This window comes from Mauremys reevesii, linkage group 16, assembly GCF_016161935.1.
Source record: "Mauremys reevesii isolate NIE-2019 linkage group 16, ASM1616193v1, whole genome shotgun sequence".
Lineage (NCBI taxonomy): Eukaryota > Metazoa > Chordata > Testudines > Geoemydidae > Mauremys > Mauremys reevesii.
The window spans coordinates 36,070,877-36,098,626 of record NC_052638.1 but is presented as its reverse complement, the minus strand read 5'-3'; positions in this window follow the sequence as shown (position 1 = coordinate 36,098,626).

Genomic DNA, 27,750 nt, shown 5'->3' with positions numbered 1-27,750 from the left:
CTCTCTTCTCCAATGTCAGCTTCCCCTCATCCTTCTTTTTTCTGTTTCTCTTCTTTTTCTCACTCTATTCCCTTTCTCTCTCTCATTTCCTATGTTCTGTCTTCACCCTTCTTTGTCTCTGATTCTCTGTCTCTTCCTCCCCCTCGGTCCATCCCTCTGTTCCTCTATCTCTTCTGCTGCAGCTAGGAAAGTGTGGCAGATATCAGGGACTGGGAGTGTTATAGATGGAGGAGGAATAAAAGCAGCAGCAAGACAGGGGAGTTTGACTGGGGGCTGGTGAGGGCAAAGAGCCAGGAGAAATGGAACGTATTTCAAGTAACAGCACCACTGAAAAACACAGCTACAGATTAAGGCTGGGATAATCAAAGGAGCCTATGGGAAGTAAGGGTCCAGATCTCATTGTGGGAATTGGAAGCCTAACTCCTTTTGACACTTTTGAACTTGGCTCAACGCCTGCAGTCCTTGCTCAGGCAAAGGTCCCATTGATTCCTACGGGGAGTTTTGCTGGTGTGGGCACTGAAGGAAGCATCAGGCCCCGTTTCTGCAAATTACAGAAGAATTAATTGTACCAGGCTGATGGATACAGATCAGCTTAGAAACTAACGCCCCAAACCCCTCTTATACCTTCTCGTCTGGTGTGTTTGAAGCAGCTGGCATGGTGCTTGTAGCAACGAGAATAAATGGCACGGGCCTGACAAAAAGCAGGCATTTGATTAAATCAACAAGCAATTTTCCCACTGAGAGAGGTAACAAATTAAATAGCCAGCTGGGCTATTAAATAATTAGCCTGTTTATGATGGTATGGCTCAGCAGCCCTGGCATGCTTATTAAGAGCTCAAACCTGCAAGTTACTGAACACTCTAGTCCTGATCCAGCAACGCATTTAAGCATGTGCAGAGTCCCACTGAAGTCACTGGTTAAGTGTTTCGCTAGGTTAAGGGTAGAGGGCTCTGTGCCTTGCAGGATTGAATCCTTATCAGGTATGAACTGGACCATATTCTGTTCTCAGTATGTCCTGAGTAACTCCCTGGGAGTCACTCTAGATTTACACCATCTTGACTGAAACCAGTATTCCGCTCACAGAGCACATAGGCTGAGCATGTTACTTTGCAGCTGTTAATTTTAAACCCGAGGCAATCAAATTATGGTAAATCAATGAAAAGACTGACCATGAATTTAAAATAAGATGATTTTAGCAATGTCCAGAAGCAATTTTCTATTTAAGTGTCATTAAATGTTTCAGGGGGCTATGAACTCAGGGGTAAACATTTGCTCAGAGTAGAAACTTGTTTGAAGAAGCTTTCAGTTCTGGAACAATGTTCTACTTACTACATTTCCACAAAAATCACCGAGAGATTGTACAGATGCCCTGCTTCTTCCAAGGGAACCATCTTTGCATGATAAGGCTTTAATTAAAGTTGTTGCTGCTTAAGAAAAAAAAAAAACTACAACCCCAGAGGCATAACATTCAACTTGTCCTGCAGAGGTGGGTCTTGGTTACAGCAATTCAGTGTTCAATGGAATTCACTCTTTAGGGCCCTGCTTCAACAACATACATGCTTAACTTGAATAGTATTGTCAACCTTTGCAATGTTGGTGCAAGTCTCATGATATTTGGTTCTTTCCTTGACTCCCAAGTCCTGAAGGCAATTAATTGATGTGAGAATCTCAGTTTTCATTTAAAATACACGTGAATTTCTACCCTTTAGGGTTGCAGAGAAAAGCTGAAAACATGACCGGAGTGTACCATAAAGACAAGGAACAAGCAGGTGAATAAAAGTATTGCCAATTTAAAAAAAAAAATCTCATGATTTTTAAGTCAATTCCATGACTTTGTGGGGGTTGACTCATATTTTTGAATGTTCCTTGTTGGCAATACTTCTTTAAGCACATTTTTAAATCCAATGACGTGAGTGGGACTTCAACATGTGCTTAAAGTGAAGCACATACTTAATTTGCTAAATTAGGGCACAAGATAGAAAATCTCCATGGTGGGCGGACTGAATTTTAGGGCTCTGGATCTCCAGATTCCTCCATTTCTGTTCTTTCATTGCACCAGAATTCAAAACAGAAAATAACATTTGCAAATCAGAAAGGAATAAAAGCATTAGGTTATTTTTAGTCTTTATTTCAAGTTTTGAAAAGGGGATTGCAAACAACGGTGGGTAAAGACTCACTACCAAAAATATACATTTGCTCTTTTCATTGGCAGTGTGTTCTACTCATTTAATCGCCATATAAAAGTTAAAACCAAGCATTATTAAGCATAAATTTTTTATGACACTGCAAACATGATGCTGCAAAGCAGTGCCAGGGGGTAACTATTTTGCCCAGTATATTCATATGGCAGTTATTTAATTTACCAGAAAAATGTGACATCAAAGGAGAGCCGTGATAAGTGCTGATGCTGGTTGCTCGCGGTGCCTGTGTATGCTGCCTCAATAATATTTGTGTAGTGAAGCTGCAGACAACAGGGAAAGTGTTATCCATGTTTTAGTAAGAAAGATGCTCTATACAAATAGGACAGGGCCAAATTCTGACATTCTGACTTTAGTCTCACATAGATTGGTGCCTTACACTGAGATAAGTCTTACTAAAATACATGAGACCTACTCACAAAGCAAGGCACTCCTCACTGTGAGTAAACAGGGGCAGGATTAGTGCCATACATTCTAGTGTGCGCATTGGGGATTGTTCTGAATTGGCATCCTTTTTCCTTCATATAGACAGGTTTTCCTTCTCCCTCGCTACAAGAGGCTTCCGTAGACTCACCACTGATGTATGTTATTATTATTTAATACATAACACATCTCTATTGCTTCTCATCCTCAAGGCACTTTTCAAATATGAATTAATTAATCCTTGCGGCCCACTGCTGCTACTATTCTCATTGACCAGATGAAGAACCTGAGGAAAAGTGACAGTGAGTGAATGGCAGGGCCAGACTGACATTTCTTGGTTCCATAGGCAGCCCACTAGATTACGCTGATTTCTCTACACCTGCACCCTACTCTTGCCCCAGAGAGTGAGCTGCAAGCTTTGTTCGACTGGCTTTGTGTTGCTCGTCTTATCGGCTTTCTCCCATTGATTTACTCTCAGTAAAACTGGGACATGTGAGAGGGGAATCAGGCCCATAGATTTGTGCATATACAATGAGTTATTGGAACCGGGTTGCATTCTGCTCTCGGTGACAGTGGTGCAAATCCAGAGTAACTGCCTTGACTTTGATGGAGTAGCAATAGCTTTACACCAGTGTAAATAAGAGCAGAATTTGGCCCACAGCTTTTACATTTTCACTTTCTTGAAATATAAGAACCAGACTGCCTTGGGTGTAGGCTACACAACAAAACCCCTATCCTGGATTGATATTGCTTTCAACAGAAAGCTAACATACAGCTAATGTAATATTTATTACTCTATTAAAGGAGATGGAAGATTCCAGTGAATACTGTAGGACATGTACATCACACAGCTGATATCAGCATTGTATTTTTCCTCTTCGTTGACTTCATTTCATTTCTTATTGATGGCCACCCATTCCATATGTTACTGAAATTAGAAGTGGTTGAATCTAATACCCCGTCCCACAGGCATTGTGTATGTTGAGCAGATGGCCATTCCTATAGCCTTGCATGTACATTCACCTTAAGTGCGTGGTGGAAACTGCAATGGAGAGAAAGCTGTTGGGATCTTTATCAGGTATCTGATATTTTGCTGGAAGAAGGTCAGGCTATTTCTGGCTGCCATGTGTGCTGCATTTCATCACCTGATATGGGGAGGAAATTGTGAAAAAGAAATTGAAACGGTCACGATCCAGCAGATAAGGGAAGGATGAAAGTCGCCAGCTTTGACGGGTCAGGCTAGAGCTGCATGTTTTGACATATAATAGTTAAGGACATTTCTTTCAGACTTTGGCAGGGAGTACACTGGGCACATTTTGCTCAGAGCTGGATTGTATAATTTGCTACAGTAAGAGGAGTTGATGTTATAAAAGTTGCAACCAATTAGCAAACAGGAAAAAAATACAAGAAACTTGCCAGCACTCTCTGCACCTAACTGGGTGGGTGAAAAGTTTGAGCTCCAAGCGTGTCTGATGAAATAACACATGCCGGACACGGAATCCTTTGTCAGGGTTTTGGTGCATTGGTGCGTATTGTCAAATGCAGGCTTACAGCAAAATTCTGCCCTGACTTTCACCCCATGCCACCCATTGAAATAAAAAGAGAGAAAGACTAGAGGATCAATTCTGTCTTGACTTAGCATGTCCCCTTCTGCATAGTCAACAGTTTTGAACTTGACAGTGTTGGGGTTTCTGCTCAGAGGCATCTTGCAACTAGGGTTGAATCAGTATATTCTATGACTTCTTAAGCATCTCTCTATCTTCACAGGTAATGATACTGTACCTCTCCCATACTGCCCAGGACAGTTGCTGGAAGCAGGGACACTTTTCACACGAAACAGGGGTAATTTCCACACATGAGGCATTGAATTGTGTATAGAGCTATAAGGACCAGCTAAGCTTGCTGCTGCATTGTTTGTGTCTTCTTGTGTATGCTGAGGGAAAAAAAAGATTGTGGTCTGCACTGGTTCTGGGAGACCTGAGCTAATGACCCCACCTCAACTTTTAATCAATAACTTCAGGGTGTAGGAAAGTGGACATACATTCTTCTGACCTGTTTTCTCCTACCACCTGGCCTTTTTAGACTTAATTTACACCTATTATTATATACCTCAATAATAGATTGAGTTTCTCCAACAGATGGTCCTGTATTCTAAATGTTATCCTTTCATTAATTTGTACCGTTGGTGGAACCTGATCATTCCAGTGAAAGAGAATTATTTTCTTTACAATCCTCCACATGCATGCTTCCATGGAGCCTATCTCATTTCTTGTTGTGTTGAGAAGTTTAATATAGTATAGTACTGTGACACAGTAATATTAGAGTGCAATAATATCATCATTTCTATCAGTCATATTGTCCAGAATATTTTTAATTAACCTCAAAGGACTATAACATGTGTTCCTAAGTGCTGTGATGTACATCTGCACAAATTATTGCTCATATTAAACCGCAATGTATCATTCCTACAGGCTTCTACTGTCGTTAATTCATAATGAGCTTCATTGTGTACATTTTGAACTAGAATCTTTAGCTACATTATAGTTAGAAGTTAGCAAATCATTGTATTTCACTTCCAAGTAGGTGGAATCTAAATCTTGCTCTGATGCTCATTTTAAATTATGTTGCATTTTAGTGTTTAAATCCAGAAATCAGCTTTAAATGATTCATGCCTTATGTTGTATTCCATATAAAATATTTGGCATAAAATGTCAGTTGGTGTCCGTAAGGCACGGCAGATGAAACTCAAGAGTTATTTTGTAAACATTTCCAGAAATATTTGTAGCATACATTCTCAATAGGACCTAAATCAGTAATTTTATAAAGAGCTGAAAGTAATTAGCCACTGGAACAATTTACCAAGGGACCTGGTGGACTCTCCCTCACTGACAATTTTTAAATCAAGATTGGATATTTTTCCAAAAGATCTGCTCGAGGAATTATTTTGGGGAAGTTCTATTACCTGTGCTATACCGGTGAGACTAGATGATCATGGTAGTCCCTTCTGGCCTTAGAATGGATGAATCATTCACAATCCAGCATATTTTTGTTTATCACTTTTCTTTACAGAGTTATTGTAGTTATGTCTAGCCTTAATAGCATTAGACTATAATACACCCTAGTCCACATAGTACATGCTCAGCATACTATTGGGTTGTTGGAACTGTGTCATAAAGAAACAAAACAAAAAACAGATATAGTTCTCCTCTGGGCCTCAATACTGTTCCAAATCAGTGGCAAAACTTCTGTTACTTCAGTCATGCAGAATCAGGCCCTAGTTGATGATTATTATTATTTGCATTATTGTAATGCTTAGAAGCCTCAACCAAGCTTGTTGCGTTAGGTGCTGTACAAACACAGGATAAGAGACAGTTCCTGTGCCAAAGAGTTTACAATATTAGATGCCCTGGTAACCTTTAAAATAATAATAAAAAATGTAACTGCGGTGCTGTAAATAGTACTATTACGCACTACTATTGAATGCTTTCCATATTCCCTTTAGGCATAGAGGATTCTGGGAGTGAGCTTTCCCCTCTGGATAAAAAGCAACCCTATTCTCCTAAGCAAAATCTTGTCAGACAGTGGGGGGATATATAGGTTCTACTAAATTAGTCGTATCTGCACCAATGTAGAAATTGATTTAATATGCTGCATTATTTTTTTTTTCTTTAACACATAGCTAGGGTAGATTGTTAGGAATCCAGAGGCCTTTGGGACATCCTATGAAAAATGCATAGTTATTAGACTTATTTGCTGCTTATTCCTTTGTGCAACCCTTCCTGAGATCAATAACCTAAGACCTAAAACTAGCCGTAGGCTTTACTGCAATGAAAACCTGTGTGTGTGCATGCACAGCTTGTGAATTGGCTAAAAGGCTCCTGAATAGTAATCACATTTCCTCTTGTTCTGTGCCTTTGAGATACCCCGGTTATGGTATAGGAGGGATAGCTTTCATGCAGGTATTTTATTCTGCTCTATTACATCCCAGTTATTTTACCAAGAGAATCTAAGAAAGAGGAAAAATAGAAAAGTAAAGAGCTAATATTTTAACATGGAAACATATCACAGTATAATACAGTGTACACTTAGCATCTATCATCATTTTACAGTGATCTAGCAGTTCTTTTTGGGGGTCTTGCATAGTTTCACTATTTTTTCTGAATTTATTAAAAGAAAATACATGAATAGACATAACAAGAATGAATGGCAATTTTTTAACAGCAAGGGTAAGTAACCACTGGAGAAAACTGTCAAGGGAAGTGGTGGATTCTCCATCGCTTGAAGCCTTGAAATCAAGAGTAGATGCCTTTCTGGAAGATTTGATCTAGCCAAACACAAGTTATTGGGTTCAATACAAGAAAAAACTGTCTGAAATTCTATGGCTTGTGTTATGCAGGAGTGTGCAGTGTTGTTGTAGTTGTGCTGGTCCCAGGAGAGAGACAAGGTAGGTGAGGTAATACCTTTTATCGGACCAACTTCTGTTGTGGAAGGTACAAACTTTCTAGCTGTACAGAGCTCTTCTTGAAGTCTGGGGAAGAAAATCTGAGAGTCTGCAGACAAAATGGGCTAATGGTCTCTTTTGGCCTTATGTGTGTACACACACACACACACACACACACACACACACACACACACACACACACACACACACACACACACACACACACACACACACACTTTACCATTGACTTCCATGGAAGCAAGATTAGGCTTCAGATGTAATTCTTAAAAATATAAGGAGTTGTTTAAGAATCAAGCAGCACGAACATTCTCTACAGTATTTTGCCATGCTCAAGGCTGGTACATTTTCGCATGCCATGTATTTACAAATATTTCAGTTCTAGTAAGGCCATTTATTTTGTAACAAGGAGATGTTAGCTGAACCATGCTGTACAGAAGATTGTTAAGAGGCAATCAGACGAATGGCATAATACTGTATCAAATTGAGATGTAATGCTTAGAATCAGTACCTAATCCATGTGATCTCTTCATCTCAGAAACTTTGGTAACAGTTTCCTGTAGCTATATTGAATTGCAAATGAATGCATGAGTATCCGTTGTTCTTTCTGGCCATTGTAAGAAATGCGCTTGTATTTAATTATGGCAGAGACCTGACAGCTGGATGTGTCAGACACAGAGCCAGTATTAGCTTCCTCTGCTTAATGAAAACACCCTGTCCCTGGTGTCAGGTGTACAGAAAATGAATCAAGAGAGGAGCACCTCCGAAGTACAATAAGAGTTACCAGAAATTAACAAAAAGTAACCTGAAGACAGCTTGCTTTCAGGTAAAGATAGGCCTGAACCAAGTGCTTTTTAATATCTATTGGTCATCACAGACTGTGTGGAGCTCCTTAAGTACCTAAAGACTGCCAGAAGTTCTGTATTCCTTTTCTCTTTTATTATTTTTTCTTTTAAAAAGCTAGGGTAACAAAATGCAAAAAACTGGCATTAAAGCACCATTAAGGTTGAGAAATGAAGTACACAAAGTCAAGTCATTCAAAAGCCGAAGGCTTCTAATTATTATTAGTATTATTATCTGTACTGTAGTAATGCCTAGAGGCCCCAATTAGAAAGGATTCGCATTGTGCCCCACCTATAAAATATGGGTGACGGAGTTATCCATGTGATAAAATGCAGAGAAATTTGATAAACTGCATTTATCAGTCAGCCTTGACCATTTCACCAACACTTTCCCCACTATTGGGTTGCTGCTGGAACAGCTTCTAACATTCTAAATCTCTGAGCACATCAAAGAGAATGAACCTACTACTAAAAAGTTTGCTTCTTTCTTCCCAGATCATGGAATCCCAGCTAAAATAACTATAGCCTGTGGTGCAGCATGGAGAATATTGAGGCCTGGAACAATGAGCTGCCTGAAGTCTATCGTATTTCAACCCTGCATGGCTAGAATTGAAGCTTTATACAATTTAGAAAGGGAGATTAGCAAGTTTTTCAGTGGGATACCCAACAGCAGATTTGCTTTTAGCACTGGAGGGTGCTGAGATATTAGATTATACAACTGAATTTTTATACAGAGGCTATTTTAGGCAAGCATTTTTAGGTTTTAAAACTTTGTTTTATTTTTTCTTTCCTTCAATGGTCTGGATAGTTTGCCTTCTGTCTTTACAGGTGGATGGATGCAACAAAAAATATTACTAATAATTTTTTTAGAAACTTTCTAAGCATGTGCAAAATATTATTGTCTGTTAAAAAGTTGTATATGCAGTAGATGATGATGTGATACAGTACAGATGTGCTACTGGCACTCATTTGCGGGGACCTGCACAATTTCCTTTTGCTTTTACTTTATGCAAATTCACGCCCATAAAATAACACAACTGCCATGTTCTTGATCCAAAATGCAGTGCAATCAATGGGAGTCTTTTTACTGATTTTTAATGGGCTTTGCATCAGGCCATAGATAGATTTTTTAAAATTGTATTTGTTTATACATACCTATATCTAGCTCCCCAATACATATTGTGCATAGATGGATAGATAGAGAGAGAGAGCTAGGGATAGATAGATACAGATATAGCTATTATAAAAATAGTTGCAGACATTAACTCAGACCTGGGTAATGGAGATGGCCCCAAATTAAATAGTGTCATCTCATTATATAGTTATTAAAAGTTTGTGGCCATCTTGCTAAACAAATCTTCAAATGCTGAACCCAGGTTTCTACAGCCTAAGAAATATTTCTTAGAAAGAAATTTCTTTTTGTCCATTTCCAATTCAAACAGAATCCTTGAGGACTTGTAGGTGTCCTACCCCCTGTTGTTTTGGATTCTTCTATGCAGGGGCGGCTCTAGACATTTCGCCGCCCCAAGCAGGGCGGCACACTGCGGGGGGCGCTCTGCCGGTCGCCGGTCCCACGGCTCCGGTGGACCTCCCGCAGGCATGCCTGCGGAGGGTCCGCTGGTCCCGCGGCTCCACCGAAGCCGTGCGGGACCAGCAGACCCTCCGCAGGGACGCCTGCGGGAGGTCCACCGGAGCCGCCTGCCACCCTCCCGGCGACCGGCAGAGCGCCCCACACGGCATGCCGTCCCAATCACATGCTTGGTGTGCTGGGGTCTGGAGCCGCCCCTGCTTCTACGCTCTGTAAGAAGGAAAGAATTACAACATGCATGAAAAACTAAACAAGCAGATGCATGCTCAGACTGTTCTACTGGAGCAAGTGAGATTGTAATGCTACTCAAATGGTTATTACACCTGTCACACTTCAGAGCAACCACACCTGTATTCCCTCTCTGTGGTCTCTCAAGGGCACCCACTCTAGGCTCCTGGATCCTCACCCATCACCTCTTTTGGGCAAAGATCTGTCTTTCTTCCTTCTCGCTGGGTTTTTTTTTCAGGCTGCACAGTTCCCCCCCCAACACTTGATATTCCCAGCAGGCTAAATTGACTCATCAGGTCAGCATCTGTGCTTTGGTCTCTCTCCAGAGGCTATGAACAGTGTAATTGCCAGCAGCTAGAAGTTACCACACAGCTGGGCAACAAAATGGCAGATGAAACTCAATGTTGATAAATGCAAAGTAATGCAGATTGGAAAACATACTCCCAACTATATATACAAAATGACGGGGTCTAAATGAGCTGTTACCATTCAAAAGGAGACCTTGGAGTCATTGTGGATAGTTCTCTGACAACATCTGTGAAATGTGCAGCAGCAATCAAGAAAGCTAACTGAATGCTAGGAATCATTAGGAAAGGGATAGATAATAAGATAGTAAATATCATAATGCCACTATATAAATCCATGGTACACTCACACCTTGAATACTGTATGCAGTTCTGGTCACTCCATCTAAAAAAGAGATATTAGAATTGGAAAATGTACAGAGAAGCATAACAAAAATGATTAGGGGTCTGGTACAGCTTGCATATGAGGAGAGAGAAAAAAGCCTGAGACTGTTCAGCTTGGAAAAGAGACGACTAAGGGTGGGATATGATAGAAGTCTATAAAATCAAGAATGCTGTGGAGAAAATGAATAAGGAAGTGTTATTTACTTCTTCATATAACACAAGAATGAAGGGTCTCCCAATGAAATTAATAGTCCGCAGGTTTAAAACAAACAAAAGGAAGTATTTCTTCACACAACACATAGTCAACCTGTAGAATTCGTTGCCAGAAGATGTTGTGAAGGCCAAAAGTATCACTGGATTCAAAAAAGACTTAGATAAGTTCATAGAGGATACTTCAATGGCTATTAGCCAAGATGGTCAAGGACACAACTTCATGACTGCCAGAGGATGGATCACTGCAAAATTGATCTGTTCTGGTCATTACCTCTGAAACAACTGGTCCTGGCCACTGTTGGAGACAGGATACTGAGCTAGATGGACCCCGTATTGCCATTCTTATGTTCTGATGAATATTCAAGAGTTGTGAACTGTTAAATGCATGGCAGGCATCAGCACAATATGCATATGTAGGCAGGAAGTAGGTGATATTCAAATTGTACTAAAGGGCAGTCCTTCCAAAAGGGATAAAAGAGCAATTCCTTGATATGAGATACTATCAGATGACTTTCCCCTCTCCTTTAACATGTGTCCTCTCCATGGGAAAGGGGGAGGGAAGAAGGGAGTTTCATTCAAATATTTCACAGGGGAAAATTCAAATGTTAAAAATCCCCCTGTCAAGTAATTGAAAGTTCCAAAATAAGCCTGAGATTTGGTGAATTAAACATATTCTTCCTAGTAGTTATCTTAAAACATTCCCCCTGGATGTAGGAATATGTGTGGAGGGGTGAGGGAGGAATCAGAGGAATGTTTCTTCATCCTCCCCCCCCCAACTGCAAGTGTAATTGTGTATTTTAATGTCAGTTTAATATAAGTAGTACAGGGTCACATTATACAGTGACACATTTTCTTTACATGCCCAACCAAGCATGTTCGTCTCCCTCCCATTCAAGTTTAATTAACTGTAAAAGAAAAAAAAGTTTTTAAACCTTCACTATCTGCTTGGGGATTTTGCTTATAATTTAATTTCTTCCCCCCTTTCTGTTTCTCATGCTATTTTTCTCTACCCCCACCTCATTTTACACTCTCATTCTGCAAAAAGTCAGCAGCGTGAGAAAGAAGCCCCCCACTCATGACTTTGAGGATCAAATAAATGAAAGCAAAAGGTTTCAGACAGGCTCTAGTTTCTAAGTTCAGTCTAAACCCACAAAAGGAAAAAAGATGCTACAGCATTGGGGCCTCTTACATTTCCTCCTGATTAAGTCATTCACTCCAGCTGAGCTCAGCCTCCTTTCACCCCAGGGTTATTTGCTTGGCCATGTTTTCAAATTCGGCCTACACCTGTGACAGACCTTCTGTTCAGGGAGAGAGCAGTAACCCTTTCTTTGACAGCCACTATAGCCTACTACTAACCAATAATTTTTCCTCTTATCTATTTCCCTGTATTCTGTCCTTTTTATTCCTTTTGTTTTATTTTCCTTTGCTTCTTTCCTTCTGATCTTTTCTTTGATCCTCTTTCGCATTTGTCTCCCAACTGCTGCTTTCCCTTCATTCCCCCTCACCCAATCTCTTCTCCTGTACCTGTTTCCAGCTCACTTATCTTTCAATCAAATTCAGTTTCCATTTTCTCTCTGCCTGGCTGCCTCATGCCTTTCCTTGCTGTGTCATCTTCCCCATCTCTCATCTACTTATCTCCCCTCACCACACATACTGTCAGGCACACATGGGGGCTGTCTCTGAAGCTTGATAATGACAAGCCTGTGAACTGCTTCTTTTCTGAGCATGAGAACTCAGAAACCTGTCATTTTCAAACTACTTTAGATTATGTTTTTTTTTCTTTTCAGCTGTGGTGCATAGTGGTACACGGACACAGACAGTCTGTCCTCCTGTGCTGGTTAAACCACTGTGTGTTCCCAGGAATGCCCAAACGCAGTAGTGTAGCTTCCAAAAGCTTCAGTGGAGCAATAAGATCATGAGTGATGGACACAAACTGAATATGCAGCCAGACCATCTTAAGGACCTAGCAACAGACTGAGCCAAGTGGTGCTCAGTCTTCAAAGAGGCTACGTCCCATTGGGATTTGCCATGATGATGTGCAAAATTAAACTGAATTTAGCCATTCACAGCTCAGAGTCCGGGCCAAAAACTTTGTTACCTAACGTCAGGTGCTGCAAATGATATCTACAATATTCATAATTAATTACCACCACTTTCATCCTTCAAGTACTTCAGTTTAGTTAGAAGTAGCACCAAAAGCACTCTGTCACTCACCACTTTCATCCTGTTCTGCAAAGATGTCTTACCAATAGTTAACCACAGTATTTAACCATTTGGAGATCTTTCTTTGGAAGGCTTGATTTGTCCAGAAATAAAACTATGGCCTCAGATCCCCAGTAGGTGTAGTCCAGGAAGTCAATGGACTATGCTGATTTACAACAGGTGAGGGTCTGGCCCATGATATCTAAACTAACTACTATTTGGTATAGCCAAGTCACAAAAGAGCCACAAGAAACCACTCTATTTAGGACACTGGCTCAGACATTGACTGATATATTTGATGGCTACCTGATTTTCTGAATTACATACTAAACCAAAATATCCCCACCGTATCTCTTCAAAAATGGTTTAGGCTACAATTCTGTAGCCAGAATAGACACATATGTGCTACAGTAAAACCCTCTAGAAAGCAGAAAACTCAGGTTCCATAATCTACACGGATCTGGAACCAATCAGCCATAACATGTATGCAAAAGGCTGGAGCTCATTAAATCAGTTCATGGAAAGTCAGTTTAATCTAAAATTAAAAATGTTGTTAAAGCAACTTCTTGGTTCATGTTTTATTTTACAAAGGGCAGTTTGGTTATTAGGATCCATTACGGCCTGCTCTTTGGATACTTATTTGTTCTGCCATACAGATATGATCGAATATTTGCTTTGTGATAATCTCCTTTTATGCTACATACTATCTGGAGATGTGAGTGTGAATAACCCTCAATTACCTGAAAACAATTTAAAACAGCAGCGCAATGAATATGAAAACCAAAACATAACCCCTCCCCATCTAGATATATTATTAAAACCAGAGCAACAAAAGTTGTCAGAGTCAATCTGAACAATATAGATACACAAGCCAACAAAATAAGGATGTTTACCCTTGTTGGTATTACTTTCAAATACAAAATCATTACAGTGAAAAAAGAATAGTTCATTCCTTCCATTTCCAGTCATGTGGTCAATGCTGAATTAACATATAGGTCATACTTGAAAGGACGTACTCTAACTTTGGGCCTTTGAAAATGGTTTTCTGTGCTTAATTTATTCCCTTGCTTCAGTTTGGTATAATCCTGGTATATATACTATGCCTTTCATCTGCTGTCTTTTTATGTTCCAAAACATTTGTAGCCTCGACTCTGGTTCATCTTATTGTAATAGCAATGTCTTCTATTGTTCCTTGGTACACTACATGAATAACAACAATAATGCAGGGTTCATGAGAAAGCATTAAGGCGAGGGTGAGATTTTTCAAAAGTTCCTCTGTGGTTTAGGAGTAAAAATCCTGGGATTTGAATTCGTTGGGGAAAAAATTGAAAAATTTTGTAACTTCAAAGTTGTTTCCATTTTGCAGTGGTCAAAACTGACCCAATTTACAATGTTTTGAATATTTGACAAAACTTTGTAATCCAGCTTTTTATCAATTGTTTTTATTGTCGTGCTTTCGAAACCACTATCAAATTAGTTATGGACATTTTTCATGTGTTGAAAAATGGGGTTTCAGGTATCGAAAAACTTAATCATTCAAAATGTTTAATTTTTTTTTTGCAAAAAGTGAAAGCTGTAGAAAAGTCACCAGTTTAACAACATTTTTCATTTTCCATAAAAGCCCATTTTTCTTTTAAAAAAAAATCCCTTTTCATTCTAAAACTTTCAATAAGCTGTACTGACCATACAGATTTTTAAATAATATACCATGCCCCGAAATAGGCAAAACTCCATTAACGTCAGTGAGGGTTGTGCCTTTGTAAAGACTGAGTAAAAGACTTCAGGATTTGGGCTGTTGTGAGGGAAAAAAATATGAAGGAAAGAAGCAGCATCAGTTCTTGATAACTTGTGGTTGTCTATAGTCTTGGCCTGGGCAGCCTGCCATGTAATACATCACCTCCTGGGTCCTCCCACAGCACTGCTTTTGGTCCTGACCACATTTTCCACACAGTCATGGGGCTGTGAATATGTTTTGCATGGATGCCACTTTCCCTTAGCTAGCAACTTCCTCTTTCTGTGCAACTTCTTCTTTTTTTTAAATATGGAGATATACTTATAGAGCTGGAAGGGACCTTGAAAAGTCAGCAAGTCCAATCCCCTGCTTTCACAGCAGGACCAATTTTTGGCTCAAATCCCTAATGGCCTCCTCAAGGATTGAACTTCCATCCCTGGGTTTAGCAGGCCAATGCTCAAACCACTGAGCTATCCCTCCCCCATATGTGGAGGAGCACTGGAGAGTGCACCTGGGTCTGAGATCACTCACGCCCATGTACAGTTTTTTGGTTCTATTGCTTAATTTCTCCTGCCAGAAAACTCTGTTTTGACTAATAAGAAGCAGGCAGGAAATCGGCTTTTACAGATCTGCAGATTGAGATTTGAAAAAGCTGACAGGGATAAGTATCTCGAAAACCAGCTCTCACCTTGGCAAACTGCCACAATTTCAACTCTGAACCCAATTAAAACACGTTGGCATCAGTACTCTGAAAGCAGAGGACACAGCTTTGTTTCACAGCACCCCAAACTCTTACAAATAATTTGATTATCAATAGTAATAGTAACAATAAAACCCCTCTATTTTTGTCCTCTTTTTTTAGTTCTCTCTGAAACACGTTTACTCATTTGACCTTGGCAGCTGAACTCAAATACCTCAGTAAAAACTAAAATACCAACCAAGATGGACTACCTCACAGCGGTGTTGTGAGGAAAATACATTAAAAAAATGAAAGGCTTAGTGCTGGGCTACACTGGGCGGGGGTTCGAACTAAGATACGCAACTTCAGCTATGCTATTTGGGTAGCTGAAGTCGAAGTATCTTAGTTCGATTTACCTGGCTGTCCTCACGGTGGCGAGTCGACTGCCACGGTGCCCCCGTCGACAGCACTTACTCCTCCTGCCGAGGTGGAGTACGGGCGTCGATTAGCAGATCGATTTATCGCGTCCAGACGAGACGCGATAAATCGATCCCCAATACATCGAACACTACCCACTGATCTGGCGGGTAGTATAGACGTACCCTTAGATAGCCCATTCTTCCTGTCTGTCAAACATCAACTTGTTCTTCCCTATACTCAGTTCCTTCTGTAGACTTCCAAAGACTTCTGGCCCCTGACTGGCAAGTACCTGAGGATGAAGAGAGAGGTAGTCAGATGTCATCATTTTACAGTGTTCCCCATTCCTAGATCCCTTCAGGGAAAGCTCTTTATATGAGCACAATCTGCCAGTGTCACCCAGCTCAGATACTCTACAGCTGTGTGCCCATATGATCACTTAATCTGCCTGGTTCATAAGATAATTACTGAATAAGAAATTAATATTAGCATTTAAAGCCATATCCTTAATATTTACAGTGACTGGCTGCCTAGCTAGGGTGATTAAGAAAATCCAGCCCAGACCGAGTTTTATAACAGAGTGGAGAACTGAGAACATTTCAGTGAAAGAAAATGTTGAAAGGATGGGATTGACGATGAATCTGGAACTTGCCCTTGGTGAATTACAATTAGCTCACATACCAGCTCATGGTCCGTGCACCCCTTTCAATTGTTCATGCCAGACAAATGGTTGCAAATCATCTATAGGCTATTGAAATGACCATCTGACCTGCCTGTGATTTAGAATCATAGAATCATATCATTTTGGGGCTGGAAGGGACTGCAAGAGGTCATCTAGTCCAGCCCCCTGTGCTGAGGCCGGACCAAGAAAACCTGGACCATCCCTGACTGGTGTTTGTCCAACCTGTTCTTAAAAACCCTTCAGTGATGGTGATTGATTTCTCTAGCTAATAAAATAATAACTTCCTCAAAATATTGAAACAGACAATTTCATCCTGAAGGATCTTGAAGTTCTTTACAGCAAATTGTAACACTGAACATCTGTCTGCATTTTGCCATTCAGTGCCCCAGAGAAGCTGTAGAGAGACCAACCTGTTCCCATCCTAATAATGACACTGAGGTCTCTCCCTCACCCATGGAGAGATGTAGAGGTAATTTTTCCTTGTGCATGTCTCAGAATCAGGCACCAGGTAGTCGATGTGTGTGATACATGTACACCAATAGTAAGGGCTAAGGAAACGAGATAATTGAGCATTACACAGTGAATACAAATGATAAACTTAACAACACAGGGTCCCCCAGCTCAGAAATACAAATGTTCCAGGCAGGAATTGCTATCAGAAACTGTTTTGTATAGTTATGCTTCCGCACACATGCTGTACGTAAGCATTTCACAATGCTATATTTTTTTCAATTGCGTATCAGAATTTTGTCATACTCCTGCCATACTGAGTGTATTCTTTGGTTTTACTGAGGTGGGAAGGATACTTTTATACCTACCAGAAAGTTCCTTTATTTGCTCTCTTCATATGTCTGCTAACTGCAACTACTCACCAGCGCTGCTATTCTGCAAAAATGATGAACAAGATGTGCTGCCTAATGCTGGTGCAACACGGGAGACAGACAGACACAGCGTGAAGGAAGGCTCATCCTCAGGTTTCATGATTGTTATCTTGCACAAAGAAAGGCAGGAGGGATGTAAGGGCAAGACAGAACAACTGATCCTCTGTTGGGCAAGCAACACCAACAGACTAACTTCAAAACAAACATGATACTCTTGAGGAGATGAATTCTTTGATGAGGATCTCCTCCTTGAACAATTAAGTTTCTTGCTACTTTTAATGCCACTTAGTGATTTGGATGAAGGAGGTGACCTTTTTCAAACCATTGGTCAAGTCAACAATAAGATATTTGAATTGCAATAGAGTTGGGACACTTCATAAATAAGGTGAAAGCATCTGAGAATAGTGCTATTTCTTTTATTTTCTGTCACAGAGAACAGTTCCAAAACCTGAAGGAAGATCAAGTATGCAATCACCTGAAAGAAGTCACGTATGTAGAGGATACTTTCACCTGAAGAAGAGCTCTGTGGAGCTCGAAAGCTTGTCTCTTTCACCAGCAGAAGTTGGTCCAATAAAAGATATTACCTCACCCACTTTGTCACTCTAATTACGTTCTTATAACACTGAAGTCCAATCAAACCTACAGTCTGAGTCATAGTCTGCTGTGCCTGGGGCAGGGAAACCTTTTTATTCTATGTTTCTACAGCACAATGGAATTTGGGTCTATAACTGGGCCCATCAGGCTCTACAGTAATACAAATAATAAATAGTAATTGTGTCTCAGATGTTAGAGTGCCTGCATTGATAAACAGTCAATATTAATGTATATGTAATGTAGGATTTAGGGTGAAATCCTAGAGCTATAATACAGCAGAACCATGGCATGGGGGAGAGAGAACATGGAAAGGTCATAGGCCACAACACTTCCCACACTTCTGGTATGAGCTCTGAGGCAGCACAAACTGCGGACCAACACAGGGAGATTGTCGATATACAAATTTAGATCAATAGAGATGCCGCACAGATCAACTTTGCTCACTTTTACAAGTAATAAGATTTCCTCCCTGCAACTTCAGCCAGGGATCTGAAAGCTAAGCTGGGGTCTTTCCAGAGCTGGTCAAATTTTTTTTGGCATTTTAAATTTAAATGAGATACGTCATTAAAAATTTGAATTGCATCCTAAAAAAAGGGAGACGATACCTGCATAACATTTCAATTTTTTCAGCCATTTCCTGTTCTTTCTTTCTCATGCATCACCACCAGTAATAAAGATCTTTCAGGCCAAATTATGCCCTCAGTTGCACATGGGTGGCCCTTTTTGCCTTCATTTGTCATGGAAGTGTAAGTGATTGGGACTTAGCAAACAATTCCATTGACAAAGCCTCCCTCCCCCTGAAATGAAATAAAATAAAATAAAATAAGAGACTCCTGCTCTCTTTTATCAAGGTTGGTTCCACAGTGCTAAAGTGAGAAAGCAGAGTAGAAAAGTAGCTTTCTCACTAACATCAGCAGGGATGACTCTGACTATACATAGGAATCAGATGTGCTGCGTAAGAAGGTGCTGTTTTTACTGAGGGTATGTCTACACCACGAAATTAGGTCAAATTTATAGAAGTCTTTTTTTAGAAATCGTTTTTATACAGTCGATTGTGCGTGACCCCACACAAAATGCTCTAAGTGCATTAAGTCGGCGGACTGCGTCCACAGTACCAAGGCTAGCATTGACTTCCAGAGCGTTGAACTGTGGGTACCTGTGGGAAGCTATCCCACAGTTCCTGCAGTCTCCACTGCCCATTGGAATTCTGGGTTGAGATCCCAATGCCTGATGGGGCAAAAACAGTGTTGCAGGCAGTTCTGGGTACATGTCGTCGGGCCTCCCTCTCTCTCCATCCCTCCGTGAAAGCAATGGCAGACAATGGTTTTGCGCCTTTTTTCCTGGGTTACCTGAGCAGATGCCATATCATGGCAAGCCTGGAGCCCACTCAGCTCACCATCACCATACATCTCCTGGGTGCTGACAGATGTGGGACTGCATTGCTACACAGCAGCAGCTCATTGCCTTTTAGCAGCTAACAGTGCATTACGATTGGTAGCCATCGTCGTCATACTCCTGGATGCTCTTTTAGCCGACCTCAGTGAGGTCGGTCAGGGGCACCTGGGCAGACATGGGAGTGACTCAGCCAGGTCATTCCCATCTTCTGCCGAGCACCCAGGAGATGACGATGGCTAGCAGTCGTACTGCATCGTCTGCTGCCAGCCTAAGATGTAAAAGATAGATGGATCAAAACAAGAAATTGACCCAATTTGTTTTGTGAAATCAACGGCCTGCTAAACCCAGGGTTTTGAGTTCAATCCTTGAGGGGGTCCATTCTGTGTGACAGTTGTTTGTGTTTCTCCTTGATGCAAAGCCACCCGTTTTGTTGATTTTAATTCCCGCAAGCCATGTCATCAGTCTCCCCTCCCTACGTCAGAGCAACAACAGACAATTGTTTCGCACCTTTTTTCAGCGCAGAACCAGAAGCTGCAAAAGCAAAACAAGGCGAGGAGGTGACAGCAGCGCAGTGACGAGAGTGATGAGGACATAGACATAGACTTCTCACAAAGTACGGGCCGGGAAATGTGCCCCGGAAATGTGCACATCATGCTGATGAGCTCTGCATGGTCACCTGTGCTGATCAGCTCGCCACGCTGGCCAAACAGGAAATGAAATTCAAAAGTTCGCGGGCCTTTTCCTGTCTATCTGGATAGTGCATCTGAGCTGAGAGCGCTGTTCAGAGCGATCACAATGGAGCACTCTGGGATAGCTCCCAGAGGCCAATACTGTCAAATTGCATCCACACTACCCCAAATTCTACCCGGCAAGGCCGATTTCAGCGCTAATCCCCTCGTCGGAAGTGGAGTAAAGAAATTGATTTAAAGAGCCCTTTAAGTCGAAAAAAAGGGCGTTGGCGTGTGGACGGGTCCAGGCTTAAATCGAGGTAACGCTGCTAAATTTGACCTAAAATTGTAGTGTAGACCAGGCCACTGGGCAGGGTAGAACCTGCTTTAGGCAACATCCTCTGCTAAACCTTTAAGCTTGTGTTTATATCCCATCACCTCAAACACACTCCCTCTTTTATCTGTATATGTACTTACTGGAGACACAGGATGAGCACCAGGACTGGACTCTATGCTACATGTACCCAAGTAATGTCTTATTGCCACATGAATAAAAAGCTGCATTGTATAACTTAGTTCCAATATAAGCCTAGTGAACTGATATACACGCCGGTGTGAATTTTGGGAAAACCAGATTGGTGTATATGTGTGTGTGGGTATAATTATACATCTCTATAATTAAAGCCCATGAATACTTTTATACTGAGAAAGCATTGTGGCATCAACACAGAGCAGTAACCAAAACATTACAGAAAATGTGAGAGGGTGGACATATTAGGTATTTGGGGGACAGTGGGAAAGCTGAAGGGGTCCATCAACACTGATAGTAGAGCAAGCTTAGTCACTTTACTGGTAGCCATGTCTATGATACTGATGTGGGATGGATTAAACCTCTTCTAAACTGTTGTGACTGCCATCCTCACTGAAGATAGCTGGGAGAGGCAGCTAAGTGGGGCCACCTGACACAAATGGGGTATGTGAGCCTGCCCTCTAATTTGGACTTTTGTGGGTGGAAGCATAACACCGACAGACCCCGGTCGTCGTCGGGCGGGATCTGGGGCCTCTGGAGCTTAGTGCATGGGCCTCTACTGCATGAGCTAAAAGCCATGTGGCCATTAACTAAGGCTGTAGCAGACTCATTAATCTCTAAGTGGTCTAGGTGCTACTACATGGAACAGAACACCACACCCAGGAGGTGTGTGGGTTACATACTTCCCCTAGCTGAGGAAGCACTTCTCAAGTTTCAGAGACATCTCAGTTGATATCCTGGATGAGCCTACACTTGTAACATTGACAGACCCTGGTTGTTGACAGGCAGGATTGAACCTGGGACCTCTGAAGCTAACCACATGAGCCTCTAGCCACATGGCCCTTAATTAAGGCTGTAGCGGACTCACTAATCGCTAAGTGGTCTCGGTGCCACTAGAGGGGACAGAGAGGTGTGTGTGTGTGTGTGTGTGTGTGTGTGTGTGTGTGTGTGTGTGTGTGTGTGTGTGTGTGTGTGTGTGTGTGTGTGTGTGTGTGTGTGTGTGTGTGTGTGTGTGTGTGTGTGTGTGTGTGTGTGTGTGTGTGTGTGTGTGTGTGTGTGTGTGTGTGTACACACACAGCTCAAGCTGAAGGACCACAGAAAGAAAGCCAGACACACAGCCTGAGCAAGCTGGCTGAAAGAGCTTGGTGCTGTGAGCAAAGTAGCTGTCTCCTGTGTTCAGGGAAACACAACTTGGTACATTCTTTGTCAATGAATAGGGTTTCAGCAAAGGTACTTGGCTCCACTGTCTATTTCTTCTCCTAGCTGGAACAACCCACAGAGCCCCAAACTTTGGCTAGCCTCTCAGGCTGAAAAGGGAATCCATACTGTCCCAATTTATGGCATCCTGTGTTGTTCCCTCCCAGACAGGGTCCTTTGATATTTATAATCCTTACGCCAGATTAAATACATCCTGTTGGAAGATGCACGCTTCCACCCAAAGTGCTGCTATTCATTTATTCTTCTTTTTAGCCTTCCCAAAAGACACTTGAAGCCAGAGCAAATCCCCAATGTAAACAAAAGCTACAACTGAATAGCTGAAGTGAGAGGGATTGCAGCACTTTCCTTCCAAAGTCTAATAGAACTTTTTGGTAGTATATTTTTCTTGTTGTCCAGTCTAAACCTTCAAATTGTCAATTTCTGCCAAGTATTCTACCCTGAACCACTCTGAATAATTCTTCACTTTCCTTAATGTTGACACCCTTTAACATCTACAGACAGTTTTCATATAACCCATAAACCATCTTTTAGCTCTTATTCTTTTTGCCTCTTTTCATCAGTCAGTACTTCCAAGTCCTTAGTCAACTTTGCCAATCTTCCTTGGAACCCCCTCCACATTTGTAATATTTTTCTTGAGCTATGAAAATCCAAAGTGGGACATAGAAACCGAACCCCAACTCTACATAAAGAAAATCCATGACATTATGCATACACCTACCAGTATATTCTGATTTGTGTGTGTGTGGGGTGTGTGTGTGTTTTTTTTCTCTTTTGTTTTATGCTACTATATCACATTACAAGCTCTTTCAGCATTACTGCTTTCTTGATACCTCTTTTCCATTATACACCTGTCCCGCCCTATCATATAGCTGTGTTTCCTTCAGATTATTCCACGCACACACACACATACCAGACTGTAATAGCTTTCCAGGTTCAATCTAATTTTATTAATGCCTGCCATTTTCTTTAATCTTACTAGGTCCATTTATGGTTCTCTCTCTGTCCTCCTGGGTACTTCCCTTGGCTTTAGTATTCATTAAAATGCCTTTTTAGTATGTGAGACATTTGCTGTTATACAAGTGCGTGGGGTATTCTTCTACCCCACAAAAGTCAGACCATTTCAGAATTAATGTGCTGACTGTTCTACGATCAAAAATAAATGAAACAGTGTTTGAATGAGCACGTTTCCCCTTAGGTATTACATCACTGGTAGATGGTAATTCCTTCCGACTTTACAGGGCAGGACTCGGAGGTAAAGGATTGAGACCAGAGGGAATGGTCTGCAAGAATGGACCAGCTCTTCTGCTGTGGCTGAGGACTGCACAGTAGAGGGGCATAGACTCGTAGAGATGGATCTTGCGCTACCCCAATATATCTTAGAGCAACCTGAAGGCTCCTGTATGTTATGCCAGTGCCAACAGCCCCAAAGGGCTAATATGGCAGCCAGGGAGCAGTGGAATGCAGAGATGCCCTGGTCGCATTCCTGGCCATACCCCATTGTGCTGGCAGTAAGGACAGAGGCCTGAACCACAACATTGGCTGTACTCCACTGTGGCATCCCCCGACACTGAGATCTCCCTCCTACCCCGGGCTGAACATACCCACTTTAAAGCCAGATGCTGCCATGAGTGGGGTGCAAAACGGTAACATTGTGCTGGAGGCTCTGGGCCTGTCAGAGCTAGTTTACCTTTGTCACTCTGGTAAATACTTTTACTTGTAAATTTCCAGATGATACAGTGGGAACAGCCTATAAAGGCAAAACGTTCTGAAATTTTGGAAAGTAATGGGCCTAAGTCAGTTTTGAAAATAGGACTCTGGTTCCTAACTCACTTAGACGCTTCTGACTACCAAAGGGCTTTTGGCATTGTTAGATACATGTAGACTTAGCTTCCCCCTAATTTTTTTTTAACCTAAGGGGTGGCAAAAGCACTCAGTGATGGCCTAAGTCTTCTTCCACTGGTGTCAATGGTAAAACTCCCATTGATTCCATGGAAGAGGATTTAATGCCAACAATGGGCATTTTTGAAGATCCCATTTTAAAAGAAGCATAGAGGACCTCATCCAAAGCCTTCTGAGTAGGACTCATCCCATTGGCATCAATGGACTTTGTATGAAACCCACAGTCATTTGCTTTCAGATAGTTTTATATGGGGCAGAAATCAAGTTCTTATCTCTGAATCTTACTTAAGCTAAACTTTCATTGATTTTGATGGAAACAGGTCTGAGTTAGGACAGAGTAAAACCTCAGTAAGCACTTCAGAATACTTTAAGTCATGGAGTGGTTAGAATATACACAATAAAATCTTTTATGCATGTTGTTTATAATCAAGTATCAGAGGGGTAGCCATGGATCTGTAAAAGCAGCAAAGAATCCTGTGGCACCTTATAGACTATCAGACGTTTTGCAGCATGAGCTTTCGTGGGTGAATACCCACTTCGTCGGATGCAAGTAGTGGAAATTTCCAGGGGCAGGTAAATATATGCAAGCAAGAAGCAAGCTAGAGATAACGAGGTTAGTTCAATCAGGGAGGATGAGGCCCTGTTCTAGCAGTTGAGGTATGAAAACCAAGGGAGGAGAAACTGGTTCTGTAGTTGGCAAGCCATTCACAGTCTTTGTTTAATCCTGAGCTGATGGTGTCAAATTTGCAGATGAACTGAAGCTCAGCAGTTTCTCTTTGAAGTCTGGTCCTGAAGTTTTTTTGCTGCAGGATGGCCACCTTAAGATCTGCTATTGTGCGGCCAGGGAGGTTGAAGTGTTCTCCTACAGGTTTTTGTATATTGCCATTCCTAATATCTGATTTGTGTCCATTTATCCTTTTCCGTAGAGACTGGCCAGTTTGGCCGATGTACATAGCAGAGGGGCATTGCTGGCATATATTACATTGGTGGACGTGCAGGTGAATGAACTGGTGATGGTGTGGCTGATCTGGTTAGGTCCTGTGATGGTGTCGCTGGTGTAGATACGTGGGCAGAGTTGGCATCGAGGTTTGTTGCATGGATTGGTTCCTGAGCTAGAGTTACTATGGTGCAGTGTGCAGTTACTGGTGAGAATATGCTTCAGGTTGGCAGGTTGTCTGTGGGCGAGGACTGGCCTGCCACCCAAGGCCTGTGAAAGTGTGGGATCATTGTCCAGGATGGGTTGTAGATCCCTGATGATGCGTTGGAGGCCATATTATAAGGCCTTCTCTCAGCAGTTTAAAATGATTTCAGAAATAAATCCTTATTTAGGGGAGAAAAACAACATTGAACATTCAAGCCCAGTTCAGTGAAGATCTCTGTTTAGGGAATTACCTTTTAATTTGGTAGTTCATCACTGATGCTAATATAATTGAATGGTGTTTCTGCTTTGTACTTGAAAAGTAGGAGCATTGCCTTATTAAATTCTTCAGAAAGTCATGTAATGTTAAATTACTTGTCTAAGTGGCAATTTAAACATCTGTTAAAAAGTCTCATCCAATGTAGTTATTGAAGATGGAAAGTAATTTCCTGCTATTCCACCTCTCTAAATCAGTGTCCCCCATGACTGTTGTATCTGAGCACTTCACACACTGGGGGCCTGGCTCTGATGGAGCACTCTGGCTGCTACTGAACTAACAATAATAAATAATGAGCAGAGTGTGCCATTTTGTGCCTCAGACAGCACCGAACGTACCGTTGCCCTTTCGTTATTTTACTTATTTTGATTTGAAATAATTTTAAAGGACTCCTATACAAGGCTCCAGGGCTCAGATCCTCAAATGTATTTAGGCCTCTAACTTCCATTAGAATCCCAAATCCCTTTCCATTCCTTCATGACTCTGGGACTTCACAATGAAGGGGCTTTGTAATAATTTTTCATTTTGCTTCCAATTTTTATCACACTATTTACATTTTGGAAACATTTTCTACACTGACAGGAAAAAGTGTGCAGTCCAAAATCTATATGCAAACACGAGAGCAAGGAATGAGCTTCCAAGAAAACTTTTCTTTATTGCTAATAATCTCATTTTGCTTACTCCCGGGGACCATTTTTCAGCTCTTTCAGTAGGCTTGCTCTCAGTGTGACTGCATAGGTGTAATTGGGGGACAAAATGTAGGCCACGCAATTGATTTTCATAATATCCAGGGTAATAATTAATATTAATGAATAATGTAGTCAACAAATTTTGCCTCTTATTCTGCTCATGAATGGCCAGATTTTCCAGACTGAGGACCAGTAATTTCCATTGTTTTCAATGAGAGCTGTTGAGTCCTACTGAGAAACTGGTCCCAGGTGGATATCGAGCATTTCTGAAAATTTAGCCTGAATTTTCTGCTGACAGATCTATCCATTATTTAAAATTCTTCATTAGTTCTTAGCTCATAGCCTATTTAAATAGTTATGTTGTCCACTGTTCAAACCTAAAGCTGTTTAGGTGGGACATAAATGTCACTTGGTATGTTCCAGTTGAATGTCACTCTTAGAATTCCATTGTGAATACTCATGATTGGTCATTTGACATTTGCTTATTCATTTAAAATTCACCTTTTTGGAGAACAAACCTATCTGTTCACTCATTTTCTGGAAGATCCGTGGAAAATGAGCACATAAAAGATGCAAATAAAACTGAAGCAAATTCCCCCTTCTGTTCTAGTCTTCTTGCACCACATGTAGTGAAAATGTTGGGGAAAAGAGAGAAAGAATATATATATTTGGTCCATACTGCATATCATTGACCCAGTGCTGCAGGTATTTGCATAAGTGAGTAATATTATGTGTGTGAATAATCCATTTACTTCAATGGAGCCAGGGCTGCCAAGAATTTGACCCGATCAGTTCATTCATCCATTCAAAAAAGAAAATAAACAGATTTCAAAAAAGACAGTGAGTGACAAGAATAAAATACAACCAAGATATGATTCAATATTTTAAAAGCTGTCTAGTGATTTAAATGGCGTGCCTTGTCATACCGTGTAACAATTCAGCAGTACACATTGCCTAATCTACCACTGGATAATGCTAGGTTTACACTGGCATAATTCTGCTGGACTCCATGGAGCGGCAACGGTGTCAAACTGGAGTAATGCAATAGTGAAGCTGGCCAAAGTGTATTCAATTTAATTATCCATACAAAATAGGCATTTATCAAAAAAAAATAATTCTGTTGTGTATTAAAACAAATCCCGGGAAGATACATGGTAGCATGAAGCTAATACTGCTGAATTGAATCAAATGGTGGTGTAAATCCTAAAAGTTTACTTGGAAATGTATTATGTCATAATTAAGCTTGGAAAGAAAACTAAGCTCTCCACCTATGTCCAAATATTAAGATGGGGATCTGAAAGCACACTGAATTTCCATGTAACAAGGCTATCTACATTTAATTAATTCTGCAATTATTAACCAACTGGGAACACAATGGAAACATATAAATTAATTCTCGATTGTCAAAATTTTCCTTTGGACTCTGCGTCTTAGTTATTCTGCAAATGGAATTGAGAATCATTTTATTTATCTCAGGAATTCATGTGGTATGGGCAACAAGAACCGGAATAAGTTTATGGACAAGCTGAGCTAGCAAGAAGAATTCTTAGCAGACAAAGGACCAGATTTGCAGCTGGTGTAAATGAGCACAACTCCATTGTCTTCAGTGGAATTACACCTATGGGCCTAAGATCTTTTTGAAGCCAATGAAGAAAGAATACAGGTGAATTATTTTAAAACTGAGTTTCTTTGGTGTGTGGTGGGTTGTTTTTCCAGGGTGGGGTTTGTGGGTGCTTACATTTTTGCTCTGACTGTGCATTCATATTTCTCTATATAATTAATTTCAGTCACACTTTTATTTTCTCTCATTTTGGAAGCATGAAATGCCTCTGCTGGCTATAGATGCCAGGGAAAGCAATTATCTTCATATTATATTTAAGCATTACAAAAATGCTGGGAGGGAGGAGAAGATTGACAATAGCGCCATTATGAAATTACATGGCTGCTTGTTGCAGAATGATTGGAAGCCCCAAAAGAATGTAAATTTTCAGAACGTAAAATCTATGTTCCATGAGATTGTCTGTTACAAACAAGTAACATTAGCAATGAATGATAAATAACCTGACCCTGATTCCAGCAGCTTGGCGCTGCTCTGGCAATGCAACAAATC